The 25234-nt window shown below is 35.5% G+C and overlaps 1 long non-coding RNA gene across 1 annotated transcript; it reads left to right on the top strand.

The window, feature by feature from the left end:
- Positions 1-3058: 3058 nt before the first annotated feature.
- LOC136031709 (uncharacterized) lies at positions 3059-24949 on the top strand. Its single transcript, XR_010618563.1, has 3 exons — positions 3059-3176; positions 17097-17237; positions 24757-24949. It is a non-coding gene; the product is annotated as an uncharacterized LOC136031709 (long non-coding RNA).
- Positions 24950-25234: the final 285 nt, after the last annotated feature.

Below are 25234 nucleotides of genomic sequence, written 5' to 3'. Positions count from 1 at the left end.
ATATTCAAAACTCTAAATAAAGATTTGACAATTAAATATGATAACACTTGTAGCAAAAAAAATATGACATATTTTGTGACACATTATGGAATCTGAGATGACACAAAAAGCACATTTTCGGAAAAAATATGACACACTCCTTAAAATAAATTTGGCAGCCCTTTTCACAGCTTAGATATACAATACAGTTATGAAAACTCGATTTATTTTTGGGATCCAGTTCGCGGTAGCGATGCTAGCGGTTGGAAACAAGAAACTGGCAGTCTGAATCTAAAAGATCGGAGAAATTGGACAAACAAAACAAAATTGCGTTCCCGCCTATGCTGTTGCAGTATGATCTAGGAGGTGCCAATTTCAGAGCTCTGTACCAAAAGCTTCTCATGGGCAAGATAGGATTTTTCATAACTGTATTGCATATCTAAGCTGTGCTGCCGTAATTTCAGTTAAAAGCTGTGTAATTTTTAGTGACCATTTCTATATCTACTTCTTTGTATTCCTAAACATGACAAAAAATATGACTTGTGTTTTCTCCAAAATTAACATAGGTAGGTAAATAAAAGTGTCACAATTCTAAAAGAAATGGCTAAGTTCTAAAAACCTCTATTTCAAAGTGATAAAAAATATACAAAATATTCATGGCATATGGGTCAAAAAATCTCATTAATGTATCATTAATTAAATGATCGTTTTAATTTTTTATTTAAATATTGAGTTTTTAGTTTTTATCGAATGTTTTATCCTCCCAGAAAAATCTGGGAGTAGTTTTAGTCTTAGTTTTATCCTCCCAGAAAAATCTATCCCCCAGAAAATTTCCTTCAGATAATTCTACCCATCTTCTCCCTGGATAATTTCGGATGCTCGTTAGAGAGGCAACGCTCTAGCAATGCCTATAGTAAAGAGCCAGGAGGCTTCAATATAATATTTTTTTTATTTCAATTTTTTCAGGAGATAGTTCATATGGAAGTGGTAGTCGTACAAAACTTCTGATGAGATTCATTCTGTTTCTAGTTAAAGTTCTATTTACCTTTTAAGGAGTCAAAAGTGATTTTAAGAACAACCAGCCCCCCCCCCCTCGACGCCCTGTTTTCTTAAATGCATCCGATTAAAATTTTGAGATAACCATTTTCTTTAAAATAGTCAAAAGGCCAAAAACTAAGCCTTCGGGGTTAAAAAAATCCCCACACACTTCGGGGCAATGGTGGTAAGTTTCGCCCGTTACCCATTTTTAAAGTATAAGATTTAGTCCAATGGTAACATATAATATCTTATGGATAAGGCTCTCTTTTAAACTTTGGAGGATGCTCATTCGACTGGAAATCTTACTGGATTAAGCCGTCATGGCTGAGTGGTTTGCGCGCCGGCGTGGGAGTTCTGTGTCCAAGGGGCACGGGTTCAATCCCAGTTGTGACCAGTTATTTAGTTTGGGACGGGGGTCAGTGGCGTGACTCTGTAAGCTCAGCCAGAGTCGACCCAGCTCTAAATGGGTACCTGGAGAAATCTGGGGAAGGTAAGCAGGAAGGCTGTGTGAAAGCACATGATGGTTGGCCCCCAACCCCCATTTGCGCTTCCTGGCTGAAGGGTCATGAAACGGAGATCAGAACCGCCAGTTTGGACCTTAAGGGTCTAGTGCCGTCTTACTTACTACTATTCGACTAGAAATCGTAAGTTCTAGTTTCCTTTCTTGGAAGGAATGATCGTATAAACTTCAGAATGGGCTCATTCAATTGGAAATCAGAAGTTTTAGCGCCCTTTTTAAGAATCAAAGGTGATCGGAGGGCAACATAAGCCCTTTTACCTGAAATACATGTGATTAAATTTTTGATATAAACATTTTGTTGATGCCGAAAAGGAGGCATCGTAATGACAAACTTCCCTAACTCTCAAGACCAATCAACTTCAGTTGTTTTATTATTCACATATATCTTTTATTAGTCTTTGGAGAGATAACCTCACTGAGCCTTCTGATAAATACAGAATAAGTACTAAGGAATACGGGGGGGGGGAGACAAAAATCTATAGATCTATTTCTGTAGATATAGAATAAAGATATAGAATATTTCTAGTATAGGCTGCTATTTCTCAGTGGCTGATTAATTTTACATATGGCGGAATTTGTCATTGAAGAATTCTGCTTGGAGGATTTTTTAGCGGGATATTTTTTTGCTGGAGGAATTTTTACGGGGAGGAGAAGGGTATTTTCCATTATTGGAGTTCTCCGCGGAAGGAGTTTTCTGAGGGAATTTTCAGGAGGAGTATTTCGGTTGGAGGAAAAGACTGGATCTCATATTTATAGTGAGTTTGTAATAAACAGGCAAGATTAGTTGAGCTTGAACATTAATTAGCAATCATGAAGAAGATGTTCTTATTGGCAGATTTTTTCATAGGAGAAAAATTGCTGGGAGATTATTTCAAATGAGAATAGAGAATGCGGCTAAGGTTTTATGGGGCTGATTATGGAGCTCCAGCTGTTTTTTAGAAGGAATTGACCTCCCCCGCAATTTGAAGGGGGAGGAATACACCATTTTCTTCAAAAATTCTCCCCACAAAAGATTCTCATACGATGATTCTACAAGAAAGAAAAGTGTATATTTTTTTTACATTTCTTTTTTTTAGTCAAAGGTACAAAGGGGAAGGCCTTTTTCAATCTTTATGAGCCATATCCTCCTTCCAATCGGTATCTCTGGCAAGTACGGACGCTGGAAAATCTTATTATTCAGTTATTGTTTTTTATTAAAGCGAAAATGACACCAAAACTAGAAAGAAGACTGAAAGTGGTAACACAACCCTAATTTGTGGTAATTCTTTTTGGTTTTAGTATTAACTTCTTTGTTAAGTGTAAATTTTATTTGCTGAAGGTCAAATTTTCTTCATTCACAGCTATTTCTGCCTGTTTTATGTTTATATTTCATTATTACTAAAATATGTTTGCTTAAATTTCCAAATTTACACTTTGCTTTTCATGGGATCTTTTTTTTTCAATGTCATGTTTTGACAAGATAATATGACTAATTGGAAAAATATCATCAAACAAATGCAAGAAGAGTCTCATATCAGTAGCTTATCAGCTTTGAAAAATAATAAACTTTGCCAGTTTTTACACAATTGTCGCTTACAACGAGTGAAAAAAAAAATGAAACTTTCGTTGTTCTTCTTTTTTGCTGTTTTCATTCTACTAGGTAGGAACTTAGTTTTTGACACTTATTACGGATTATTACGGATATCTATTTCTTCACATATTTTGCATCTTAAATCGTAGCTCTTCAATTTTCTACTAGGTAGAGGTTCAATTCTACTAGATTTTCTACTAGTAGTTTTTCTAGTAGTTCTAGTTTTGCTAGTAGATTTTAGTTCTACTATTTTAGATAATACTTTAGATAAAGTACTAATACTTTAGATAATAGTACTACTAGTAGATTTTCTACTAGGTTCAATTCTACTAGGTAGGAACTTAGTTTTTGACACTTATTACGGATTATTACGGATATTTATTTCTTCACATATTTTGCATCTTAAATCGTAGCTCTTCAATTTTCTTTCTTTTTTATCCTCTAATAATACTACCGCAGCGAGCGCACTGTAAAAAAATTGTTTGAATTCAGCAAAAATTGCTTATAATATTCATCAACTAGAATAATTGGAATTTTAAAAGCTGGAAATTCGTGAATTGAAGATTAAAAACCTTATTAGAAATTCCTGATCGTTACTGAATTTCCAATTTGATGGGGAAAAAATGTTGGATTTATGGACCCGAATTGAATTTTCAACTCAATGAAGAATAAACTAGTTGGATGTCCTTTTACACAATTGAATTGGCAATTCGTTGAACAAAAAAAATATTGAATTTTAAGATCCCTATTGGAATTCAATATTTTTTATTAGATTTCCTGTTTTCCACTGGATTTCCATGTCAGGCGTTGTTCAATATCGTAAGCCAACAGTTTAAAATCTGGTTTTCATTATTCCCTTTCTACTTCCTGAAGCATTAATAAATATCGAACTCATTTATTTTGTAAAACAGAGAATTACAACAAGAAGTTTCTCCCAGATGACACCTCATGACGCCCGTACTTTTTTGTGGTAGAAATCAGCAATTCGACGTTGTAACAGCAGGCCAACAGAAGAGACCGAAGCTAGAAATACCTTCAAATTGAGAAAAATAGAAACAAAACGAAATTAATGTACAAATAAAAGAGAAAATTTCCCCTTTCCTTTTTTTAAAGCACAGGACTGAGCGGCTGCAATAATTATGCCACAGATCCCGTCTTTTCTGAATAACCTCTAATTTACCAATTAGATTGTATTAAAACCAATTTTCGAGTCAAACTTAGAACGAACTTCAACATTTATAAAAATTGAAATGACTGGATTAAACTAATAAAAAAAACTGACAGTTTAATATACGGTTATATCAAATCTTGGAAATCACAGAACATCAAAATCTAATTAAGCATATTCTTTATATTTTAGTTGAAAATCACTGCGCCATGACTGGACTATATTTCAATACTAAAATTTAAATAAAATGTTTTAAATGTACTTGGTTTTAGTAATGCGCAAATGAAGCAATAGCCTTACGAAGGTTTACGAGTAATTTTAGTTTTTTGTTCAACCGAGCTATTGAATACAAAAGTAAATTTTTAGAATACGTTCATGCTCAAAAATACTCTCCTGGGAGAATGTTAGTAGTATAGGGGGCAATACTCCTGTCAGCCAGTAGCCCCTTCAATTCCCAGGAAAAGACACTTTTTTAAGCTATTTTGAGCCTGTATCCATCCATACTCCGATCAGCCACATTGGGGGTATGCTTGAGCCAAATGAAGTAACCATTCCCATCGCATCTTGCCATAGAGATAAGAACGTTTCCTTCAAACATTGCATACCACAGCTTATATTATCTATGAAATAGCACAACGAGTCCCATGACAAACATAGGTGTATACTAGAGCCAATTGGAGTTGCAAATCCCATAGCATTTTACCACAGAAATAAGAATTTTTCCAGGAAACACTGCATTCTTAATACCAAGTTTATTGCATTGATGAAACAAAGCAATGGTTACGAGCGCACAGTACCATTGTGTAAGGTATTTTAGCTTCCAGTGAAAATATATTTGCTTGCCACGATTTGATATAAAAGAATGAAAATTTGCCCAAGATATTATTAATACATAAAGTAAAATTGTTATATCAATATGTTTAATAAAGGGAATTCTGATGGGCACTGTAGTATACCAAAGGTTCGTACTCTATGTATTTTTGTCGTTTGCTTAGTGGACAGAGACTGTTTTGCATATAGTTTTGGCTTATCAAAAGATATTTAAAATTCCTGTAGCTACTAAATTTTATGTAAATCATCTTTAGTTTTGAAAACACCCCCCTACTAGCCATTCATGAACTATTGAATTCAACTCACGGAATATTTTTGAAGTTGGACTTTCACGGAAGGGTAAAGAAGAATATCAAAACTAAAAAGAGTAATTACCTAATTGTACGTGTTTGTATATCATAGATAACCATTAGTTTTAAAAACACCCTTCCCTACTAGCCGCTTGGGCTAGCCGTTGATTTTCATTTAAAATCAAGTAGTTACAGGCACCAAGCCTGTAACTACTTACTTTAATTGTTTACTTACTACTTGCTTTAATTGTAGAAAAAGCCAAGACAGATAGTCCGATTAAGTGAGAGGCAAATATGGTATAAGCCCTTGTTAAAATTGTATAAAAACGATGTTATATCACTTGTTGATAGATAAGTCTATCATAAATCCGTTCTTGCGTCATTCCTAGGGCAAACTAAGATAGATAATCATAGAAATAAAGGATGAAAGATCAGATTGATTTCGGGTTGACTTTTGACGAACAGGACTTGTATGCAAAATGGGGGACAGAATTTGCTTGAACTCACATGCGAACAAGTGTCCTAAGCCTATTAGGCATTGCTGCTTGTAGTCTATAGGCGGAATCCTGTGCCATAGCATTGACATATGACCAATAAGTTCACAGAACTTGCAGACGAATGGTGAGACCTATAGTTTTTTAAATGTTCTGTTAAATGGCAATCGTAAACAGCGGGAGTAAGTATGATTCTCTTATCGGACAAATACTTGTGTGTTAGCTTTTGGGAAATCACGCCCGCCTAGAGTCTCAGGCAGGGTGAAAAAGAATTCTAAATTGACAGAGGACCGTGAATATAAAGCATGAATTTGACCCAATTCACAATTGAAAGGTTATCTAAGAAAAATTCATTAAATATTGGTTGACCAATAATTTTTCTGAATTTTTAAGGTAATAAGTAATTCATGCTCAATAGAACGGCCTGCCTGCTTAGAAGTATTTAATATCGTGAACGAAAAAATTCGAAACAGTTTGTTAGCTTTAAAATCAAATGTATTTTGAATCGATGCAGATCAAAAGTTGAAAATTTCTCTTCTTTGGGAAAATTTATGTTCTTTGCTATAACATCAGAATTTCATTAAGAAAATAAACCCTTACCTATATTAAATCTAAGGAAACTCCTCAGGTATTTGTTTGACCTCTTAGTGTAAACAGCGAGGCAATAGGTAAAGGTCTTCTTCATACAGAGCAACTTCTGTTTGTTTTTAGTCTTAATGTAGCTCCTTACAATACTTGAATAAACCTGTTTTTATTTATTCAATGAAAGACATGGATATGAAGGTAACGTAGGGGGTAGGGTTCATTGAATTGGAATGAAAAGTTTTTTCAGTGCATGAAAAAAATTCAGCGTTAATTTCGGGGTATTAAGTAGAGGTCTATCTTCTCATATACGAAAAAACATCTGTTCATTTTTTAGTCTTAATGCAGCTCCTTCCATTAAATGAATAAACAAAAAATTAAAGAAGTGTTCCATTATTTTATCTCTGAACTATGAAAAATCATAAATACTCCTTCGGTCATGGTTTCACCTATTAGTGTAAACAGCGTTGAGTAAACAAAAATAAAAAAGTATCCCATTATTTTATCTCTGACCTATGAAAAATCTCAAAAACTCAAATAGTTTTTCTTTTCCATACTATTAGAATTTCATTAAGAAAAAGAAACTCTGGTCAATGGAAAATCTCACAAACTCCTCGGATCCTGGTTTCATCTCTTAACGTAAATACTGAGGTAATGAGTAGAGGTTTACTCCCTCATGTACGAAACAACTTCTGTCCGTTTTTAGTCTTAATGTAGATCTCCACTTTATATTTGGATAAATGAAAAAAAGAGAAAAGTCCGATTGCTGAATCTCTGACCTATTAAAAATCTCAAGAACTATTCTGGTCATGCTTTCGCCTTCTAGTGTAAACAGCGTGGCATTCAATAGTCGTTCTATTTTATGCTATTAGAGTTTCATTAGGAAAAACAAAATTCTGGCCTAAGAATAATCTCCAAAGGCACCTCTGGTCTTGGTTCACCTCTTAACATAAACAACGGGTCATTCAATAATCGTTCTTTTCCATGCTATTAGAATGTCATTAAGAAAAATAAATCTCAGGCCTTTGAAAAGTCCGAAAACTCCTCTCGTCTTGGCTTCACCAACTAGCAATAAGTAGTGGCAATAGGTGGCAGTAAGTAGAGTTTTGCTTCCTCATATATGGAATAACTTATGTTTGTTTTTAGTCTTAATGTAACTCCTTACTTTATAGTTGAATAAACAAAAAATAAAAGAAGTGTCCCACTGTTGCTTCTCTCACCTATTAAGAATCTCAGATACTCCTCTGGTCCTGCTTTCACCTCTGAATGTAAACAGCGTGACTTTCAATAGTCGTTCTTTTTATTATATTAGAGTTACAAGTCCTGTAAATTACAACTTACAAGTCCTATAGTCGTGTAACTTAGAAGTACTGTTTACAAGTCCTGCAATTATTGGCAGTAAAAGTGTAAAAAATCTATCACCCGGTTAGAGAAGAAACTTCTTTTGAAATTTTGAATATTTTCCTTTGTTATCGCTTCTTGTTAGGGCACTTACAATGGAACGATGTTGCTTTGTCTGTTGCTTAACTACTTCTGGCAATTGAACATTGCCCTGGTTAAATTAAAAAAAGTTCAGATATGAGAATAAGGAATTCTTTGTTAATACCATGTTTGAGTATGGATTTCCTAAGTACTGGCTTAGAACTGCTTAGAACGGAAAATAAATGTCTATTTCCATGCAGTTTCTTCATGTCATGATGGCAACTAATGACCTTTTTTTACTGTTCACCGGAAGATATATGGCAATTTCATTGTCAAAAATATCTCTAACTACACGCAAATTCTTGGGTCTATTCTGATTAAGATCCAATAGAATGTAGCCACAGGGTTTATTTGTTTCCTGATTTATGCTGAAAGTAGAAATTTGGAGCACCGGGATATATTGTTTTTATTGAGAGTTATTAGAGAGCTTAAATCACGAACAAATCTGTAAATGATATAGTAGGTGCAGTTCAAAGCAAGTGTTCTCTTACATTTGCTCCGATGAAAGAGATTGTTGTAGAACTAGGGTTAGGGAAATTTTTTCATAATTCGAGTGGATCATAAACTAATGTAGCATGTCTAATGAGACCATTGTTCAATGGATTCAGCCAAATCATCAAAAATCACCCAAATGTTTGGCTCGATATTATTGAACACCTCAAGTTCCAGATTAAATTTTGTGTCTGGTGCAATAGTCTTTATTTTATCATAGGACTCTTACCAAACATTGTAGCAATAGTAAAAGAAACAATTTTAATTTTGTTTTACTTTGATGCATATTCAACAGCTGGAATATACCTTACTGTAAACTGTAGTTGCCTAATGAATAAATAATAATAATTTCCCTATCAGTCCTACACGACGATGTTCAAGAACAACAACAACAACTTGGAATAGTTTGCTTTTATTTTTATAATAAATAAACATTATTTTTAATCAATACAAAAACTACATCACAATTAATAAAACTCTTTCTTATTTTATAAGAGATACACAAATTTTAATCAACAAAAAAATCACATTTGAAATTTTTTTGAAAAATACAACAACATATCCACATAAAATAAGTCCTGGAGTTATATATTTAAAAAAACAGTGTATATAAGCATTTGGAAAAGGAATATTACTAAATAAAGGAAGATTCTTTGAGCTTCATGGTCTCTATTTTCAACAAACAAATTGAATTTTCCGATTCTATTAGAACACTTTATCTGTAGTTCTTCTTCTTCGATTAAGGCAAATGCCCCCCAAACATCAAACTCCTAAAAGCAAGACGTTTTTTATATTGTAAACATACATCTGGATCTGAAATGCGGTAGTGCCCATGGGATGGTACCCTCACACCACCCTCACCAACATAGAATGTGTCTGATATAGCTCACATAGCTTTTTTCTACTCTGGCTATGTAATATCAAAGTTAGAGAACGAATCACCATGAATTTTGCTCTTGGAACTAGACTACTTTCCGCAAAGTTTCTATAAACACTCCTACCGAAACTACCTTTAATATTGCATGTAGGCATCCGCTTGTTCATATTATAGACGTACACCTGGATCTGAAATGCGATAGTGCCCATGGGATAGTACCCTCACACCACCCTCACCAACATAGGATTTGTCCGGTATGGCTTTTTTCTACTCTAACTGTGTAGCATCAAATTTTAAAGAACTAATCACCATGTATTTCGCTCTTGGAACTAAACTACTTTCCGCAAGGTTTCTATAAACACTTATATAGAAATTATCTTTAAAATAGTGTGCAGCGCATCACCTTGAAGACTTGCTTGATATCATCCTTGTGAGTTTGTAGAAAGTAGACCTTCGGGCCTACTAGTACACCATAGGATATACAATTACTCCCCGTCTTGTATTTCAAATTAATAGTTGATTTGGGGCTTGGTACTTCACTAGCTTCGAATAAATGGACTCATGCCAATTTGTAGAGTTCATTCGAGAGCTAATGTGCTTACCATTTTCGAATCATTCAATAAATTGTCAGTTTTGATTTTTAACAAGAGGGAATAAGTGTCTTATTAATATACTTAAGCTTCCTCCTCCCTCAGCTATTGGAGCTTTTACACATTGTAAGAGAATGACAAAATGAATTTTTTCAGATTTCTAAAATAGTTCTACCACCAGCAATATTTTTATTTAAAATTAAATTTCTTGTTTTTCTATGTAAGAGCATCATATTGGAGTACATGATGGTGAGTGATGTGAAGTTGGGATCGGCAATGATTCGAGCACATTATTTTGGGTCGGTTACAACCTCACAACGACTCATATTACGCACTCCCTCGCATATTTTACCGAAAGCTGAATTCGAAATGATCTTAAAGATTTCTTTTTCAACCTCACTTTCGCTTCTGAACGTTTACTGACAAAAGTAGCAATAAATATTTTCATATTTGGCTTTTGATCAAATTGGAGGGCTCTATGATTCATTGTGACATTGAAACCGCTGACTTCCATCCATGGCAAAAGAACATGATTATCAACGATATTCTGTTTTGGATGAAGGGCGGCAATAAGTTTTTGTTGTGAAGGTTTCCAGTGCATAACCCCATCCTCTACCAAATAAATATTATTTGGACTCAAAGAGAACTTAGTTACTAGTCTGTTTATACACGGAAAATAAAATCCTTTACCGAATCATAAATTTCCAAAGGTATTTCGCCATCAATTTTGGAAAACCATCCTTGCGGTCCATTCTCCTCAATGATGGCAATATTGGGGAAACTCGAGCACAAAGATTCGAGCCATTTCTTAGAGCCGCACGGCAAAGAATAGTGAGACATTCCTAACAAAATGAATTCAATTCGAAAAAAACCGCATCCGACTTTTCACCTGTGCGTTGTCCGGTCCGGTCAGTTTCCAAGATAAGATTCCCGTAGAAAATATACCCTCCCCTCATTTATTTTTCTAAAAATAGATATTGATCCCCGTCACTAATTAATCTCATTTCTTTTTTGCGGATTTTTATAATTAAATGCATCACCAGATGAGTTGAAAAATAATAACCCAAATCAAACCCAAAATCCAGATAGATTTTATCTGCGTTCTTACATAATATCCAACAACGTCAATACATCACTTGTCAAGCACATTTTGCAATAATTCTCCCCATTTCTACACCCTCTCTTTGCCCAAGCTTTTTCAGCAGCCTCATAGTCGGCAGTGGTGCATTGACGACTATGAAGTGAATCACGAACGATGCGACGGACAGTAATTTCTCCTCACGTACCGTCGAGGTGGAGTTGTAGTATTCATACAGGTATATGCCCTTACACGTTAACCAATCGTACATTGTATCATCTGGAAAGCGCTGGTTAAGCAGGGGATAAGTATTAAAATTGTCACTTTTCTGTACTTGAACCAGTTGCCTTATAGGACTGGGAAAAAACTATGGAAATGTAAGAAACGGATGTTATTCAAGTATGTATTACAATTTTCAGCCGTTTTCTATTTCAATTCTAAGACTAGCAGTTTCTCGGATGATTTGGGTATGATCTTATAAGAAATCAAACTATCTACTTATGCGCCATATACAACTTCACATTTCTGCAAACGTGCCAACGCTGTTAAAAATTAATTTCAAATCATACTTGGAATTGTGTATATAAACAGGTAGAAATTACTGTTGCCTAATGTTTTAATTTCATGATCTCCGAGCCAGTCCGCGAAAGTTGCTGCCCCCCGATAAAATTGGATGGCTTAAACGATCATGCTCGCGAACTGACATCCCTCCCCCCTTACACTCAACAAATTTAAACCCAATACATTTTCTTATTTTTTATGGACAACTTTTCCTCTGGTGATAAAGTCATTGGATAATTTACATTGCGCAGTCATGACATTAACTTATTTGCTGTTTTAGTAAGTGCTTCCATGACCCCCAATTATTCAAATTCCTCTATCAATTGCAGGATGTTACTCGAGTCCTTGTGGACATGGGCGTAAGAGACTGTACGTTTTTTACACGATTGAAGTAACGATGGTTCATTCACATCCATGAGTTTGGCTTCACAGTAAATGTTCACTTTGTCACTCTGTAGGAGTAAATTTTGAAAGTTCACGAAATGCAAGATTACGCTGTCACTGCTAAACGTTTCCAAAGATGACGCTTACCGTGTCTCAAATGATGCTTTAGCTTTAATTCACTACGAAATTAAACAGACACACATTTTAGACAGACACATTGGACAATAGTAGCATAATCCACCAAGCTTTTTTGCCTCCCCTAGAGCCTGAATCATTTCTGTAATTAGATTAAAATATCCAACTGAATCATATTCTGACGTGGACGTGTTAAGAAGCAATACCTCTTCCAACCCACTACAACTCTTTCCTTCTTCAACATCAATGTGTATAAGAGGGTTGGAGCGTGGCGTGAAATCACCCTGATCACTCTGAGATCTTCGAGATTATTTGGACTAAGGCAGTCAGCCAAAGCAAAATCATTCCCTGGTACACTTTGCTATTCAAAGGCGCTTGGCTGAAAAAAAATTAATATTCAATTCAATTCAATTTCAAATAATTCAAAAAGAAAAAAAAACACATAACAACAATAATAATAAAGATCCTAGAAGCGAACTTGTTAAGGACCAAAACAACAACAAAAAATTTAAAATGAAGAAGAGAGAAAAAAAAGAAAAGAGAAAACAAGGGCAATTAAAGCAAATTGAATAAACATTTAGAGAAAAATAATATCAAGATTTTAGTACATTATTATATAGCGTCTGAAACTTGTGGATAGCTCGGCACTGGAGCACTCCTTTAAATATTAGGTGGGGGTTACAATCGCCTCTTCAGAGCAATCCTCCAAAAATGTATGTGTATTTAGACTGAGCTGGTCAATCCAACCAAAATCATCCTCTGATAGACCCTGCTTTTCCAAGGCGCTTGGCTGAGCAGGAGTGACAACCGAACCCTGTTCAAAGGCACTTAGATGAGCAGAACTAACATCCAAAACCTCCGTTGAAATATTGGGGGGAGTTTTATTTGCCTCTCCATAGACATCTTGCAATAGTTTATTTGTATTGGGACTGAGCTTGTCAAGCCGAGCTAAATCATCCTCTATTACACCTCTTAAAGGATCTGTTCATCCATCTCTTAAAGGAGCCAAGTGTTCGTGACTGCCAGATCTCAGCGGGAACCAAGTTCCGAGCACGCCCCACAGTCACAGCCAGGCCGAAGTCTGAACAAACCGAGGGACTAGCTGGAATCATTACATCCTCTCGGTTACGAACCATATACAAATTTACTTCCCCTACTAGTTTGAGCAGTCCCGAAAAACAACATGGAAGTATTGATATGCCAACGAAGATAGAGATAAAACATAAATATCTTTAATCTTGAGGAGGTCAAGAGGAGTGGCTTTAGCCGACTGGAGAATTCTTGCCGCTTTCTCATGAAGATGGTGAATAGGAGCAAGTACCGAAGGAAATGTGGACATCCACACTGACGAACAGTAAGATATATAAGGGTAAATCAGAGAGAAGTATAAAAGACGAAGGATAGGGAAAGGAAATAAACGCTTTAATTTTCGGATGATCCAAAGTCTAGGGGAAATTTTCACTCTTATTATTTGAAAACGCAACTTAAATGATAAATTTTAATCCAAAAGAACTCCCAGGAATCACAAATATCGATCCGGGGGACAACTTATGGAGCCTCTTGGTATATGAAGCTCAGTAATTGTGGGGCAGCTCACACCTTTACGAGAAAAAATAAGAAGGTATGACTTTTTTACATTTAAAGTTAGTTGATTTATGTCAAACCAAAAGAGGATTTTCTCAGTCTTTTCTTGAAGCTTTAGAATAAGGGATGATTCATCCGGAGCTGCAGCACCTAAAGTAGTGTCATCTGCAAATGCTATTAATTCTTCTCGACTATCAGAAGTGAACACCAACGTACTCCAAGAGTAAGATATGTGACACAATCCACAGCAAACATTGCTAATTAGGGTGTTAAAAAATCGATAGAGACCGTTCACGATAGAGAGAGTTCAGATGAGGAAGAGAGAAGGCCCAAGAATAGAACCTTGGGGTACTCCGTATTCAATTGGAACTTTTTCGTCTGTAACATCCGTGGCGATAGATCTGTCAGTTAGATATGACGAGAACCAAGACAGTGCTTCCCCACGCACACGAAGATGATAAAGTTTACCAATGAAAATCTTATGTGTTAGGCTGTCAAAAGCTTTCTATACATAAGAAATTCCAAAATATTCTTTCAAAAAATTATCAGGTCACTCTGGGTCGTCGCTATTATCAGAGGGAAAGTCAATAAGGTAAATATCATGAAATACATTATCAGCACTCACCATCCCGAAGCAACCTTTCAGTAGTTTGTCATACTATTCTAGCTCGTTGTTATCAGAGGGCAAGTCAGTAAGGTGATTATCCTGAAATTCTAGTGACGGTAACAATATAGGTATTTCTATACCCTCAAAGAAGCTGTGCATCCCTTCAGTTAGTTGATGTTTGTATCTATAGAAGCGAAGGAGGAGTGTGACCAGTTATTAACACCTACACACACGCAACATTTTTTTTCTGGGCAGTTAGATGTATTAGACCCCATGGAAGCCGATTTAGGCATGCTGTGACACCCTTCTACCAATTTTGGTATGGAGTGTGAGTTTTATTACCATTAGATGTTCAAGGCTATTTGAACTGAAAACCTTTAAAAAAAGTGGACTTTTGGATTTTCTTACCTGAAAATACCACAAACCCTCACCCCAAACAAAAGAATAGTCACCAACGAGACCAGTTATCATTCGCTTAAGAGTTCTTTATTCTAGCAATCGGCCAAGATAGATAAGGTGTTTTGCTAAGTGAATTATCCAGCAATCTTTTCTGAGGAGTAACAAAGGCCAATAGGTAATTTTCTAGACTAGAGAAAAAAAATGTTAAATGGCTTCTACAATCTGACAATTCAGTAACTAGAAACCCACCGTACTTGCAATGTCCCTAAGAAGGAGGTAGCACAATTCCCTTTCCCCAAATCTTTGTTTTCTTTTAATGATAACCTATATATTTAATTGCTTTGCTTCAAATTTTGGCTTCTCTTTTGATTCAAAATTATCGAAAACCTCAGTAATGGCATTATTGTCTGACAAATTAATGTTCAAAATTTAAACCCCTCTGATAGAAAATCTTGGTAAGAAGTCACAATTTAGCGCTAAGCGCAGGGTGACTTCCAGTTTGTCACTGCTTGTTAAATAGTGAGCTAGGAAGGCTGGATCTATAAAAATTGTGCAATAAAAAAATGGATTTCCTTAAAGGATAAATCAAACGGTAAAGAATTATAATTTTATATGGATTCAAAACTACTTACATTTGATGGTCGCTTATTCAGTATAACTCGATAGTTGAATGAATACTAATAAAACTCTCTATTCCATCAAGGCTTCACACAAAAAATCATTTCAAATAAGAACACGTTTTTTAAGTTCTTTCCATCTCTCCTTTATGTAGCACAAGCAGAATATTACTCATGTAAGTATATAAATTATAATTTCTTAAACCATATTGGCCTGTCATAACATAAAGAAAGAAAACGATCAAAAATGCGGTTTTTAAAGGCCAAATGAAAATACCGAAGAAAACACAGAAAGCGGATATTTCGAGAGAACAACCGCCTCTCTTCTTCAGCGCGAACAAAATAATATGATCAAGGAAAAAGTAAAAACCAAAAAACAACCGCGGAAAGTACAACAAAACCAATGAAAAAAACGCCAAAAAATTAAATAAATTCAATAAAAGACCAAAAATTAAAAGAATTAAAATCAAATACCTAACAAAAATAAAGTGAGTTATTCGCCAATACCCGTGATTTGCACAAAATCCAAACAAAAATGAACTGCCTTCGACGGATACGTTTTTAATTCCTTTGAATTAAAAATTAAGGTAAACCTTCCATTAAATTACCTTCAATCAAATTGAAGGTAGGCAGGAAGGATGTGCGAAAGCACAGGATGGTTGGCCCCAAACCCCCCATCATGCTTCCTGGCTAAAGGGCCATGAAAAAGGGACCAGCACCGCCAGTTTAGACCTTAAGGGTCTAGGGCTGTCTTACTTACTTTCTCAGGCGTGAAGTCAGTAGCGCATATAGCAGTGCAACTGTTCAACCAAAGTCTTGAGTGGTAATTTTTTTCTTTTTATTGCCTAAATGTAAGTTGATTTTCTAATGAATGTGTTAAAATCTTCTTCATCTTTTATTTGCAAAAGGAATAGTTTTGAGTTTATAGTTACAAACTTGATTGGTCACATCTCCCTATCTATACGGAGTATTTTCGACGTAATACCTTAAATTAGGTTTCTTTCCGAGACCACACTGCCTTTACATGACGAACAAATAAAGCTAGTTAAAATTAAAATACCTAATTTAAAAAAAAATGAAAAACTTCAATTATTTGTCTCTACGAATAAATATAATATTCATTTTTAATAGATCTCATTCGTCCACTAATTGTTATGAGGAGAGATAACGTTTGTGCACTATAGACAGTCGTTTTTATCTTTTTCAGTTGAGTAGAAGCAGTTCTGGAAGTTGTTTGTAACCGTGACTTGTATGTCTTTGTTTTGTTTTTATTGTTTTTTTTTTAGGTTTCCTTTTTTTTATATGGATTTGTTTAAAAAAATTTCTCTTATTTAAAGTTTTTCGTTGAGAAAGGTTCCTTGATGTGGAGCCGAAATATTCAGATTTTTTTATTATTTAATGTTTTGCTGTTATTTTATTAAATTAAACCACTGCTTTATTTAAATCAAACTCATTTGTTCTCTCTTAATTCTTTGCTCACTTTAAACTTTTATGTTGTCACTTTCTTTCATTGTGGAAAAATGTCTTTAAAAAATGGTAATTTATAAGAAAAAACTTAAGCTGTTTAACAAAAAATTGTTCTTTGTTGGTTAAATAAAGAAAAATAAATACAGCAATCAAATTCTCATGGCAAAAAGAGCCACATTGCTTATACGCGTTGTTTTACGAGATTTCAAACTCATTGAAGAGTCTAATAACATTACATGGACAAAAGGCAACCAATAAAACAATCTAGCTCTCTAAGAGGACAGTTAAAATAGAACCAAATGTATTACCCAGAAAATATTGAAGAAAAAATATCGTCTTCTTTTTTTGTAGCCATCATACCAATAAACGGTAAAAGACCATGCATAGCCAACCGAATGTACAAGCCAGTCTGCGGTTCAGACGGGAAGACTTACGATAATCCTGGAGTTCTTAGATGTGTCAACATAGAAAGGGCAGAAAAAGGAGCGCCAGGTAAAACACTCTTAGTTCTTATTATGTTTGATAACACTTATTGCGTTTCTCCGTGACTAACGATTGATTTCTAATGTTTGATTTCTAATAAACAACTTTTTCAGTTATTTATAGAGGGGCTAATCTGTGGAATAAGCTTGTTCCAAGTACCAAAGAATTGCCCATTAATCAATTTAAACCGTGGTGTGCGTGGGGTTGCTTGGTAGGTATACCTTTGAAATAGATTGAGATTGATTGATTTAATATTGGAAACAATTGTTTTCGTTGGTTTTTTTTTTTTTGCTTCGGGATCATGTTATTATGTTGTTTTATTGTGTATGAATTATTTATGTAAGTTTTTTTCTCGGTACACGGTTTCACCTTTCTGCTCATTTTAGATTAACTCATTGTTTTTTTGTTTTTTGTTGTTGTTTTTTTCTCTTCTATTCTTTGTTCTTTTTTGTTAATAACACACCCTCGCAAGCAATGCTTTTGGTGTGGTACCGATTGATTTTGTCTGTGTTATTTTCTTTGGTAAATAAATTAATACTACTACTACTACTACTACTATTACTACTACTACTACTACTACTACTACTACTACTACTACTAGTACTACTACTACTAATGAATTTAGCATTTTTTAATTTTCGGAATAAACTGGAAAAAGGAAATGGAACCGCTTCATAACGGTAATCGAAGGCCTTAAATAGAAATCTATTATTAACTAAATTTATTAATATTTATTCTTAATTGAAATTAGATAGAAATGTATTCTTAGCTAAAATAGAACCACGAAGGGAAACAGAAATTTCGAAGTCTTAGGAATTTTCATGTGCTCTGAATTTATTTTTTCCGTAATGTTCATGTGGCGTAGAATGGTCCACAGTTTTTATTTAATATTAGAAAGAGAAAAAAACGTTTATCCTAAGACATGCAGCAGTGGTATTTACATTTTAAGCTTTTAGAATGTACATTATGGCTGGGGTGTTAGACGCAACCGAGTAAAGCCCGTCACTTCATAGGGAATACCCTTCCTTCAACTCTGGTTTAAGCACTCTAATAAAATATGAGTTCTTGAACAAAAGAACAAAAGGCTTGATTGAATAGTGAAACACTATACTTTTGACGCACTGTACAACCAACTACAACATTACAAAGTAGGTGAACAAAGGTCCGGCGGACCTTTGGACAGAGGTCCAAACTCTTGGACAAAGGTCCGAGAGTTTTCAATAAAAAGCTTTATTGTCAGGTGTGGATCTTGTGAAGCAAGGTAACAAGGTAATTTCTACTTTTAAAAGTAAGCCTACTTTACTAGAGAGGCTAGAGTTTTCTTATATAATATTTTTCCTAATGTATATTAGTATTAAAAAGAGTCACTGCAAAACAGGAAACAAAATACATTTAATTGGTCATAAATGACACATAGGCTTCTGTAGCATGCGACGGGCTACCCACTTTCAGAAATCCCACGCACAAGGTGGCACGTGCCAAGCGTGGTGAAAGCATGCCTAGCGTTGCAGGGACTCTGCCACAAGTGGTGGAACTGCGTGGCATACGTATTGGCTTTCACAAGTTACATATGATAGAAGCAACATATTTGGAAGAATATATTAATAGCTCAATACCCTCCCCCCCCCAATTGTACCTTCTGGGTATTTGATCTTTGGGTATATAATCTTGGGTATTTTACCCAAGATTTTAGCATCTATTTTTGTGTAAGTGAACAAAACTTTGTTCTTCCGAAGCATCAATTTTGAAATTAGTAATTCAGGTAGAAGATCTATTCGTTAATTGATTAAGAAATTGAGCAGAGAAGAATATAAATGGCCGGTTGCATAACTATTTTAGATTGCACATCAGGTAGTACCACAGCTTAGGTATACAATACAGTTATGAAAACTCCTATCTTGCCCATGAGAAGCTTTTGGTACAGAGCTCTGAACTTGGCGCCTCCTAGATCGTACTACAACACCATAGGCGGGAACGCAATTTTGTTTTGTTTGTCCAATTGCTCCGATCTTTTAGATTCAGACTGCCAGTTTCCTGTCTCCAGCCGCTAGCATCGCTACCGTGCACTGTGTCCCAAAAATAAATCGAGTTTTCTTAACTGTATTGTATATCTAAGCTGTGGGTAGTGCCTTATTTTGTGGAATCAAAGGAAAACCTTGTTTTTAAAGGATTAATCATACATAACCTTCTAAGAGCAGTTCTAAGGACATGCGAATGATAAGTTGGCCTTTTCAAGGAAAAATTTTCAAAATTTCAAGCACATTCTTATCAAATTATTTTAGATGTCAAAAACATGGACAACCAACAAAGACGATTTGCCTGGCAAAACATCAAGAAGCATATCGAGTAATTTAGAAAGTACTACCAAAAATCATGCATTGAAAATGTTTCTATACTCTGGGAATATCTTCAAACTCAAAAGCATGTCTAGAAAACGCCCAAAATTAACGTCAGCCTTGAAAAATATGTTATTTCGAAATATGGCTTAATTCTACGCATGTACTTAATTAATATGACTTAATAAATATATACTTAATATAAGTATTAAATATGACATATGTAATTAATGAATATGTACTTAATAAAATCTGTTTTAGCTGTAAAAACGCTGCGTCTCTCCACCTCCTGATGTACTGATAACCAAAACGCGCTATATGCTGCGATCTAAATAAAGTGTTATTGTTCTTTTGGAAAGAAATTATGCGTGACTTTTGATTTTCTACGCGGCCGAAGCCTTGCGACGTCTGCATTAGGGCTCATTGATGCTTAATTACATTGTATTCACATGTTTAATTGCATTAAATCATTGTATATAAATAAGAAAAGGGAATATTATCATTTGAAATCGGGGATTGTCAAAATTTGTTACCCACTCCCCCTAGAAATTCTCTTACGAGGTTTATGTTGCTCGGTCGACTATAGAGTGCAATATTTAATGCTACACATAAAAGTATTGTCCTAATAGAGGGGCACCAATACCCCTTTCCTCTACCACCAATTATAAAGGCGTAACCAAAAATACTCACAGGAATCAAGAAAGGATTAAATAACAATTCCTACCTCCGCCCTTCCCTAGATCTAATTCTGTATTTATCTGAAAGATCAATGAGAGTTAGGATGTTTTCACATTAACAGGTGCTCTCTGAGGTGTCTGTCCCACGCCCCTACAAAATGATCCAACACCCTTCCTTCATAATATTTAATGTCCACTTATATATCTTTGTATATAATTTTATGAAATATCAAGCAAATTAACTTAGTTGAGTATAGTAAACCTTAGAAAGGTCTAAAATAAATTCCAAAATCATTCTTCTGCAATTAAGAAGGGGGTTGTCAGCGCCCCTAAACAGATTTAGTCTAAATGAAGGGTGATCAGAAATAATCCCCCCCCCAACATAAGACCCCTTCCAACATTTATCTGAAGGTTCACGGAGACTCAGACAATTTTGATATTAGAATATGTTATTTTAGGTATTTGGCAACCCCCCCCCCCATCTACACAATGACCCACCATGCCTTCTTCATAATAGCTGATGTTTAATTATCTGCTTTTCTTCAATATTTTTATTTATCTTAATTTCCCTTTGGCTACTCAATTTTAAATCTGAGAAGAATTTTCCAAGAGGGATTTTTCGGAGGGGATGGGATTTTTCTAAGTGTAGGACACGGGCCCTATATTTAACAGGGAAGACATGCTCCACCGAAGGCTACTAACGTGTTGTATTTTGTGTCAAATTACCATATTTGACTACTTAATGAGGCGAACAAGCAACCTAAGCCTAACAGACCCACCCACCTCGAGTCTCAGACGGGCGACCAAGTTTTAGGATTGACATATGACCAACAAGTCCTCCGGACTCGCAGGCGAACGGGACAACCTATATTCTTCATACTGTGAGTTTATGGCACGGGTGAACGGCGGGATTAACTACGACTCTCGGCAGGAGTAACTCTAATAGTTATGTATTTGCTTTTAGAGAGGCATGCCCGCCTAGAGTCTTAGGCGGGCAACCCGACATGAGGAGCTCAGACATTTAAACTAACACAAAATTTAATCGGAATTGGTTGACTGACAAGTCGCCTTTATATGAATATTATTTACACAAATTAGTTCACCTTTTCTTTGGTGACCCAGTCAGATTTCACTCCGACAGGGTAAGTTTCAGGGGTACTCCTGAACCCTTTCTATTGAAAACTAACCGGTTGTATGAGCTGATACCTAAGAGTGGTCGATAATGAAGAAACAAAGCCAAAACAAGGGGCTAAGTCAGTGGATCCCAACCGATTTCGGGAGATGCCCCACCTAGGCATTTTTTAAATCCTGATCCCCCTCGTGATATCTAAATTTTGTTATTGAAAATTTAACGTGCGTTTACCTGAAGGAAGCCTAAAAGGCCATTAACTTGGTATCTTTTTACGGGCCGTACTCTAGGCATTTATACCAATGGAAAATATTGACTAAATACAATACCTTTTATACAATGTGTAACGTCATTGCAGTACTTTCATGTATCTTTTATGCTCTTTAGATCCATTAAGTAAAAAAATATATTTTTTTAACTGAAAGTAAGGAGCGACATTAAAACTTAAAAAAAACAGAAATTACTTCGTATATGAAAGGGGCTCTTCCCTCCTCAACGCCCCCCTCTTTACGCTAAAGTTTGACTCTTTCTCTCAACTCTTCTTTTTAAAGCAGCAAAAACTTTAGCGTAAAGAGCAAGACGTTGAGGAGGGAACAGCCCCTTTCATATACGAAGTAATTTCTGTTCGTCTTAAGTTTTAATGTCGCTCATTACTTTCAATTAAAAAAACTTGTTTTTTATTTAATTTATGAATGTTTTTGAATTAATGCATGTTTTGATTTCGGCTCTCCGCAGATGAATAATTAAAACGAAATTTGCATATTTATTTTTCTGGCCAAATCTCTTTCTCATAGTTTTGATCGAATGATTTTGAGAAAATAAGGAGCGAGGGAGGAGGCCTAGTAGCCCTCCAATTTTTTGGTTACTTAAAAAGGCAACTAGAACTTTTAATTTTATACGCACCTTTTTATTAGTAAAAGATATACGTAACTTATGAATTAGCTTACGTAGCGAACTTCTATATTTATATGTTTTTATTACGCATATGAGGGGTTCGCTCCCTCGTCAGTACCTCACTCTTTACACTAAAGCTTAAATTTTCTCCCAATTCCTTAAGAATGACCACTGAATCACAAAGGCCGTAGAATAAATAATTGAAATCACTAAAAATACTTTAAGGTAAAGAGCGAGGTATTAGGAGGAGGTGAGCCCCTCATAAGCGTAAGAATTTCTGTTCGTTTTAAGTTTTAATGCTGCTCCTTACTTTCAGTTGAAAAGACTTTTTCATATTTATTTTTTCATTGTTTTTTTTAATAATGGTAGAAAATCCTGCGCTCCCTTCATGGAAATTTTCTTCCCCCATGAGAAATTCCTCCATGGAAAGTTCCCCCAACATAATCCCCTCTTCTCAACCCCATCCCAAAAACCAAGAAATCCCCCTAAAAACGTCTGTACACTTCCCAATAACCATTAGTATATGTAAGCACTGGTCAAAGTTTGTAACTTGTAGCCCCTCTCATGGGGCCTGTGAGGGAGTAAGTCGTACCCAAAGACATAGTCACAAGGTTTTCCGACTATGCTGAATAAAATGGCTATCTCAGAATTTTGATCTGGTGACTTTGGGGAAATAATTAACGTGGGGGGGGCTAGGTGCCCCAGTTTTTGGTCACTTAAAAAGGGCTCTAGAACTTTTCATTTCCGTTAGAATGAGCCCTCTCGCAGCATTATAAGACCTTTGGGTCGATACGATCACCCCTGGAAAAAAAAACAAACAAACAAATAAACACGCATCCGTAATCTGTCTTCTGGCAAAAATACCAAATTCCACATTTTTGCAGATAGGAGCTTAAAACCTCTACAGTAGGGTCCTCTAATGCGCTGAATCTGATGGTGTGATTTTTGTTAAGATTATATGACTTTTAGGGGGTGTTTCCCCCTATTTTCTAAAATGAGGCAAATTTTCTCAGGCTCGTAACTTTTGATATGTAAGGCTAAACCTTATAAAGCTTAGATATTTAAAATCAACATTAAAATTTGATTCTTTTGACGTAACTATTCGTATCAAAATTCCGTTTTTTAGAGTTTTGGTTACTACAGTTCGTTACCACGAACTGTTTCATATCAGTGTGGTATCATTCACATGAACGATGGTTTTTTTTCAAATTAAGGCTCTAAAATATAGTCAGCCGAAGGGGGCACCAGTGGCGGTTTTAGACTTGGTCAGGAAGTAAATGCCCCCCCCCCTACTTTTTCCGACATCTAACATTAAATTTCTTTTATCTAATATTTTTAAACTCCTATTGAGGTACTTAATTGACTAAAAAATCGTCGCAATTGTAATTATCGTTTTCTCCCCCCCCCCCCGGTTTATGAGGCCTAAAACTGCTTCTGGGGTGCACATTCTCAGCATGACCCACCAAAATATTGCCATTCCTCACCGGTAGGGCCTACGCCCCATATTGGGAATTATGGGGCTAGATACTTATGCCAGTTAGTCCCCATTTTATCTTCCTCTGGTACGTTCAATGATGCATTACATATATACATTTATGGTTCAACTGTTTGCAATGTCAATGTTTTATTTCTGATACAATTAAGGGTACATCGCACCTATCAAACTTTTTATGGCCAAGCCCCCCCCCCAAAAAAAAAATGCAGTAACCCCCCAGGTTGCCAAGGTAACGCAAATCTAGTTAAAAAAAAAAAAATTAAAATCAGAGCCATAAAGGGGCGTGTTGTTTAATAACTGGGAAATATGGAATACTGAGATATTGCTTCTCTTGCCACGTAGGAGAACGATAAATTGCACAATTAAGACTCCCGCGACAGAATAGGGTTTTCCCTATCTTAGGTTATGTGTGAGCAGTAATTTTGTGGCCTAATTGTTAGATAGTACCATATAATCTATTTCAGTGAGATTTTGGAGAAAAAAAAATTAATACAATTTATTCCAAAGCATTGGTAGCGCTAGCCCGAATTCTTAGATAGCTTAGTAGTACTCATGTGCAACCTTTTTTCTTTCTTTCTTTCTTATACGCTTATCCATCTATTACAGTGAGACTTTTGAAATGTCTTTTTCTGTGCAAGAGGAAGGGGACGAAAAACACACCAATCAAATAGCTTTTAAAAACGATGATAAATTATCCATTTGTGCGCGACAATGTACAAAAGCATTATACATCGACAAGCTATTTATTAGGACTGTCCGGTCTAAGATGTGAGGTTCACCAAAGCCCTTTTGCTTCACCTTTTTTCACTTGGTGAAAAACAAGGAAATTCTTACCTTATAATGAAGACCAGAAAATTATTCAAATACTCAAAAATACGAAAGCTTCTGTTTCTATATTTGACACCATTGTATTCTCCCTTAATGGCTTACTTGCATATTTAAACGCTTTAATAAAACAAAGTTATATAACTGATACCAATAGCTGTCTTTTTTTCAGAAATATCAGAAGCTCATTCAGGACATTGTGAATAAGAAACAACTGGATCAACAGGTTAGAGGAAGCAGACCAGACTTCTTTAAAATGTGTGAAAATTATCGTTGAATGTACTCCGTTTGTCTTGTTCTTAAGGGTTTTTTTCGACCACATTATTTTGAATGATTAGCTTTAAAAATATTCATATGTTGTGTTATTACTTTGTTTATTCTGAAATAGTGTGGCTTCCATAGTTATTAAGTGTGGAGTAAAGCGGATGAAAAGGCAACTAAAATTTCTGGGAACCAGGGTTCAGGCTAGCCAGTCACAAGACGGTCCAGGAGTCGTGACCTTCAAGCAGTAGCGTTTCTCGGCCTGGGCAGGGGAGCAGGTGCTCCCTGCCTTTCTTTTATTTTACATTTTCAAACTCCTGCGGTATAGCCTCTCCCCATTATGAGTCTTAAAGCCGCCACTGCCCTCCAGGTAAATATAGCCAAACAGC

The sequence above is a fragment of the Artemia franciscana genome, chromosome 10, assembly GCF_032884065.1.
Source record: "Artemia franciscana chromosome 10, ASM3288406v1, whole genome shotgun sequence".
Lineage (NCBI taxonomy): Eukaryota > Metazoa > Arthropoda > Branchiopoda > Anostraca > Artemiidae > Artemia > Artemia franciscana.
This window is presented reverse-complemented; position numbering and strand designations above follow the sequence as displayed.